The sequence below is a fragment of the Buceros rhinoceros genome, unplaced genomic scaffold, assembly GCF_000710305.1.
Source record: "Buceros rhinoceros silvestris isolate BGI_N320 unplaced genomic scaffold, ASM71030v1 scaffold639, whole genome shotgun sequence".
In the NCBI taxonomy this organism is placed as follows: Eukaryota; Metazoa; Chordata; class Aves; order Bucerotiformes; family Bucerotidae; genus Buceros; species Buceros rhinoceros.
In genome coordinates, this window is record NW_010429537.1 from 6,105 (window position 1) to 12,988 (window position 6,884).

General features: G+C 44.4%; 1 pseudogene; it reads right to left on the bottom strand.

The window, feature by feature from the left end:
• Positions 1–2,763: 2,763 nt before the first annotated feature.
• On the bottom strand, positions 2,764–5,817 carry LOC104499182 (annotated as a pseudogene).
• Between the last annotated feature and the right edge of the window lie 1,067 nt (positions 5,818–6,884).

Below are 6,884 nucleotides of genomic sequence, written 5' to 3' on the forward strand. Positions count from 1 at the left end.
CCAGCTGTGGCCCCGGTGGCGGCCCATGGGGGAGAACAGGTTTCCCCAGCCGGGTTGTCGCTCCGGGGGTGTCGGGCAGCTGCGTTTTGTTTAAAAACTAGAGCCTGTAAAGAGCAAGGTGTAAAGCCAGCCTCATGACTTCTGGTCGGTGCATGTGTCTCGTAGCCACTGGTCCTCGGGGGGCTGTGACACTGGCTCCCGTAAAGGCGCTGGGCGTGGGTGCGGGGGGCCAGGGCGGTTTAGCCTCGCCAAGGGGTGACAAACGGGGCCCATCTCCTGTGCTGGCACGAGAGTAAAGGAGGAGCTGGAACTGCAGCTCGCTGAGGAGGGCAGCGAGCACAAGTGCCTCCCCGCTGCCTGCCCGCAGCCGCAGCGCGCCGGGGAGACGTTACGAAAATTCTCTTCCCTAAGTGTTGTTTCAGTTAGTTTCTAGAGTATGAAAATGTATTAACCTTAATATATATAGACATATCAGTTCATATTATATGCTGTATGTAATGAGGTGGGAATTTTTCTGGAGACTTCAGTATTGTTCATGCTTAAGTAAAATTAAAGGACAGCCAGGCCCTGGAAATAAGGACTTTGTTTCTTGGAAGCTTAGAGCTGTCTATGAAGGATAATAGACACCCCAGGACAACCAATATAAGGCTAGAATCCTGGCCCCCCTGATGTGTCTTTGAAACCCTTCCAACATTGTCTGACATCATAGATAAGTAATCATAGCAAGACTGACTCCAGGGACATCTGGATCAATAGAAAATCAGCAAGAATGCTGAAAAAATATATAGTTGCTTTACAGTTTTACTATGCTTGGTAATCAGTGGCGTGGGTGTTAATGATGAGTTAAATTGTGTGGTACCTGAATGTGTGAAGGGTATAAGAATGTGTAAAATCACATTCAGGGTGCCCCAATTTGGCTGGGACACCTCATGCACATGAATAAATATTTACCTTTATAATTCTCTATGTTGTGTTCTAGCTTCTCTCCTTGGCATAGGCTAGTTGCAAATATTTGAGACAGAGGTGAAGAGGACTGCAGCCTGGCTGCTGTGCCCCTCTATGTCTGAGCGGTGCTGGAAATGGCTGGTTTATGATCACAGAATTGTTTTGGTTGGAAGAAACCTTTAAGATCACCAAATCCAACCATTCACACTCCACTGCCAAGGTCCCTAAACCATGGCCCTCAGCACCACATCTATGCCTTTTAAATACTTACAGGGATGGGGACTCAACCACCTCCCTGGGCAACCTGTTCCAGTGCTTCACAACCCTTTCTGTAAAGATAGTTTTTGTAATATCCAACCTAAACCTCCCCTGGAACAACTTGAGGCTGTTTTTCTCATCCTATCTCTTGTTACTTGGGAGAAGAGGCTGACCCCCACCTCACTACAACCTCCTTTCAGGGAGCTCTAAAGAGTGATAAGGTCTCCCCTGAGACTCCTCCAGACTAAACAACCTCGGTTCCCTTAGCGACTCCTCACAGGACTTGTTCTCTAAACACTTCACCTGACTCCTTGCCCTTCTCTGGACACACTCCAGCACCTCAATTTCCTTCTTGGAGTGAGGGGCCCAAAACTGGACACAGTACTTAAGGTGCGGCCTCACCAGTGCTGCGTACAGGGGGAGAATCACTTCCCTACTCCTGTTAGCCACACTACTTCTGGTACAAGCCGGGATGCCATTGGCCTTCTTGGCCACCTGGGCACACTGCTGGCTTGTATTCCTGGGGCTGTCGATGAACCCCTCCAGGTCCTTTTCTGCTGTGCAGCCTTCCAGCCAGTCTTCTCCCAGCCTGTAGCATTGCAGGGGGTTGTTGTGACCTGAGCGCAGGGACCAGCACGTTGTTGTGACACTTGGCCTTATTGAACCTCATCCAGGGCCAATCTGTATCATTTTTCCGCTTACACAGCTCAGTGTAAGCAAAGTAAAGCACTTATGAGACCACTGACAGAGGTAAAGTGAAAGCCTGGGAAGCTTGCTTTACGGGAGGAGAAAGGCAAAAGGTCATTCGGGACATTGCTTTTTTCACTGACCCCAATGAGCAGACCTTGAGTGCTTTTCCACTAATTTTATTTGGAGGTATAAGCTGCAACAATTCTGGAGAAGGAAGGATGATGTTTAGCTGGGTTGTCATGAACAGGGATTAATTGCAGACAATTAAGCAATACTAGTTAACTAGTAAACCTGTGTACAGGACTTTAGGACTGAAGGGAGAGAACAAAACAGTGCTAGAATTTAAATTATATTTTCTGTAGGAAACCCTCAATCGTACTGATCCAATATTTCATGACCTTGCGTTCTTTGTTGTATGTTTCAGGAAATGGCAACAACTTCTAAGGTCCCCACAGACTCTTCAGTTGTGTTGACGAGGACATAAGGGCCAGGGGAGGAGGAGGCCAGACACGGAATGTGGACTAAGACCCGGCGTAAAGAAGAGTGGATCGGAAAGGAATGCTGGAAGGGAGTATTAATGTTATGGGAATTAAGGACACCTGCATAGACAATGTCTGCTCCGGCCATGGAAAAGGACAAAAGAAGAAAACTATTCATCATCTTTCACAGCTTCCCGATTTCCAGATTCAAATACTTCTTTGGCTCTTTCCATCGATTACTCATTTTTTGTTACATTCTTTCTGAAAGTCTTGACAGTTGAAGGTTTCTACAAGTTCTTGTTCTTTTTCCAGTTTCTTCTTCAGCTAAGCTGCTTGGTGATTCACATTTCTCAGAACTCACATTAGTCAGGACAGTACTTCCATTTTCAGCTCAGGAAGCTGCTTCTGTCTCCTCCAGAGCTGTTGGTGTTTCTGAGGTTAGCTCTAGCTCACTTACTGTGGCGTCATCACTTACATTCTTTCTTTTCTCTGGCACTGCTACCACTGCTTATTCCACAATAACATCTAATTCAAATGTTTTCTGTTTCCTTCTCTTCCTCTTCTTTTACCTGCTCAATGCACTCTGTCAGAGCAGAAGACATCCAAGATGGTGACCTTTCTTCAATACTGGTAATCACCTTTTCCCCTTCCACAATGGTAACAGTAACTGCATGTACCAGCCATTCATGTGCCTGCTCATTTCTTAGGGTCTCCTCTAAGCTTTTTGCTCTCTCTTCCTCTGAGGTTTGTTCTCCTAGCACTTCAGCACCTTTCATTTGTTGGGATTCAATTTTCTTCTGCTCTGCGGCTTCATATTCAGATAAAGGTACAACAGCTGGATTATCTGAATCTTCTTCAGTTGTTTCTGCCATGCGTTCTCTTGCTTGTTTCAGATGACTTGGTTCTGGCTTTCCATCTGACTTTTTCTTCCTATGCCCAGGCATCAGTTTTCTAAATGGAACCCATGATTCATCTTTTCCAGGCTCACCATCTGATGTTGAATGCTCCAGGCTGGATACCACAGTATCAGTTCTCTCTTCAGTTCTGGTTTTGGATATCCTTGGAGGGACTAATCTTTTATAAGATTCTCATGTTGAAATACCTTCACCATTGGATGGTCTTACAGCTTGTCCTGAGGAAGAATTCCCTTGTCCTCAGTTGCTGTCCTGAGAATAGTAGGAATTGCATCTGGTACTGTTTCTTTGCTCTGTCCAAACTCTTCTTTTTGGCTTTCTTGACCAAGCTTATGTTCAGCTTCTCCTTCAGACCATGGTATTTCCTGGCTCTTTTTTTGGAATAGCATACATATTAAAATCTTCCCAGGGCACAGAAGTGTCAACTTTTCTTTTGTGCTCTTCTATGGTTTTCTCTGTTTTCTGGTCCATCACTTTTTGTTTTAATTCCCTCTGATTTTCATCAATGATGTTTTCAGTTGCAGACACTGCAATGCTCTTTGTCTTACCATTTTTTTTCTTCTTTATTATTTTCAGAGGTCTTCTGAATGTTTCTTGGGACTCACCATATTTTTAAATGATGCCCAGGATGTAACACTTCATCTTTTTCACTCCATATCTGAAATTGCACCATCTTCATTTTCAATGACCTGCAATCCATCTATAGATTTTTTCAAAAGAAGGTTTTCATACATCTTCTCAGGAGAAGAAGCAGAACTCTTCCCCTTGTGTTCCTCTGGGCTATCTGGGGAATCTGATAAGTGCTAAATTGGTTCACCCTGTTCCCCTAACACAGATTCTTCTCTTTTGCCTTCATGCTTCTTTCCAGACAGTTTTTAAATCCAGTACCCATAAAGAGTTTCTTTAAAGGACTGCCTTATAGTTTATTTTTTTCTTGAGAAGGTAATTTTATTTCAATTCGACTTCATTTATGATACCTTCTGGAGGCCTCCTTTCCAGCTGCCTCTTCAGGAGTTATTTCCATGGTTATTTCATCTGGTTTGATAATATCGGTCAGGACTATGCTGCTTTTTCCCTGTAGTCCTTCATCAGTGGGTTTGATTGACTGGTGATCATCCTCTGTGTCAACTGGACATTCCAGAGTGGAAAACGACTTAAATCCAGGAGAACCAGGAGTCAGTTGTCTAATGTTTTTTGTTTTCTTTCTTCTCTGTGATTCTACCTGGAGCTTCTCCTTGTGCGATGTCTTTTACTGTGGATGGCATTTTCAATTCTGCTTCCTCTGCCTTTTCATCAAACGTTTCTTTCCCCAGTGGAGTAGGTTTATTTCTTTCTCTTCCTTCAAATTCTTTAAGCTGTTCACTAGAAATTTCAATTGCCAAAGATCCTGTTCAAGTTTCTCCTCAGAGGATATTTCCACTTTGTCATCTATTTTACACTTCTCTTGACTCCAATTCTTCTTCCACAGGAAGGACTTCTGAGGACGTTTTCAATTCTCTGTTCACACTGTCAGTGACAACAGGTACCAGTGACCTGTTTTTAGTGGTTTCTCACCTCACTTTCTCTCTCTCTTTCTTCAGCTTTTCCTTCCTTTTTACCAAGATGGTCTGAGACTTTCACCAAGAAAGTTTCCTTTCTTGGTCATTTTCTTCAGCATTCTTCTCCTTCGCACTTTCTTTAACAACTGCTGCTGCTACATCCTCTCTTTGACCCTGCTCATCATGCTACTATTAATTTTTTAAGGACTGATTTTTGTTATAAGATTACTGTGATTCCTTTCCTTGCTCATATGATTGTATGGGTCTTTCCAAAGTTTATTTGCAAATGCATCTTTCAAGCTTATATTCCCTCATTCCCTTTCCTTCTTTTACGGGTTTTTTGTGTTTGTTTTTTTACTTAAAGGCAAACATATGAGGAAAAAAATTAATTCTATCCTATGATTATTCAAACAGTATACAGAACAATATGTTTAATTATTCCTGAAGCAAAGCTCAGCAACCTTTTCATGCAGAGAGAGACACCTGAGGGAAGAGGAAAAAAAAACCCCAAACAAACAAAATTGTGATGACCTAAATTTATGACAAGAAAAGCTCATTTTACAGATCTGTCCCAAAAGAATAGTAAGATGTTGTCCTGGTTTGCCAAAACTTCCCCTGTTTTGGAAGCTTTGTTATAAACTGACCAATCAGGTATTCCCTGCCATGTACATATAAATGCAACATCAATGGGTTAAAAGTTCTGGTGGGCTTCTTCCCATTTTCGTTTTCCGGGTGCCGGCACTTTAAGAAGCAGCCGCGTGACCAGTCCTCCCAGCTCTTCCGCACCGGACGGGGCCGAGGGCAACATCTCTCACGGGCCGGCCTGGCTTGGCCACGCTACCCAGCTACAGTGATCGTGCCGTGCGCCTCTAAGCAGCAGCTCCCCCCACGGACTTGCCTGCTTTTGGCTCGGCTCTTTTCTCCTGCCTGCCTGCCTGCCTGCTTGCTGCCTGCCCCCTGCTGCGTTTCGCCGCTCTCGCGGCGAAAAGCCATGCCGCTGCTGCTGAGCCGGGTAAATCCCCCTTGCCGCCATCCGCCGGAGCCTTTCTGCCCGCCGAGCCACGCGCCGTGTGGGACTGGACCCCTCACGCGCCCGAGAGCTGTTTGCTTTTGCTTTTGCCTCAACTCACGATAGAGACTGGTAGGGTTGTGCCAATTCTACTTTATCTTGCACTGCTGGGTAATTTATAACTGCGCGGGTTTCTGTGTTCCAGTCACCACGTGGCCGCCACCATCTCGGATCACCGCCGCAGATCGGGTTTCGCTTTTGCTACCGACCGTGGGTTAACCCTCGCTTTCGCAAACCCCTCAATATCTCACTGGTTTACCTTTGTATTTAATATATATTTGTTTGTAGTGTTATTAAAGTTTGTTTCAGTTTTCCGAAAAGCATTTTAGAGGTCTCACGAGTTCTTTTCTCTCTTCCCCTATCTCTGGTGGGATAGGGAAGGGTATTATCGTTATCAGACCTGGCTCCCCTCGGCCAGCCGTTGACAGATGTGAAAATGTCTGTGGGAAATTTCTGGTTTTTCTGAAATCTTGTAATCCCCAAAATGGTTACATTACAACTGTGCCGGTTTCGAGGAGTGGATACCTCGGACCCTCGACCCGTAACAACAACATACGTGTTTTAAAGATCGTGAATCTTGGAATTCTCCTATACATTACATCAGCACTATTGCCAGACACAAGTCTCGTCTACAGAATTCCACATTGCTTGAGATTAATGAGGTTGTTACTATGCAAGCTGGTAAAATCCCACCCTCCACTGCTCACTAGTCTGTGTTTGCATTATCTTTTTCTTAAGCACGGTTTGAGGTTTTCCTTCAAGACACTGACAACTGTGCTTTCGGTCTTACTGAGACAATTTAAGTTTTATCAGTCCCAGTTATTGAAAAACCTGAAGAAGGACTGTCATTGTTTTTTGTGAATTGAATAACACCACTGGTGGGAAACTCTCTTCAGCTGGACACCAACAGCTAGTCTTACATCTAAGACTACAGGCAGTAGTTGAGCACCTCGAAGGACTTCAAGAGCTCCTTTTGTAATTTTAGCAGGAA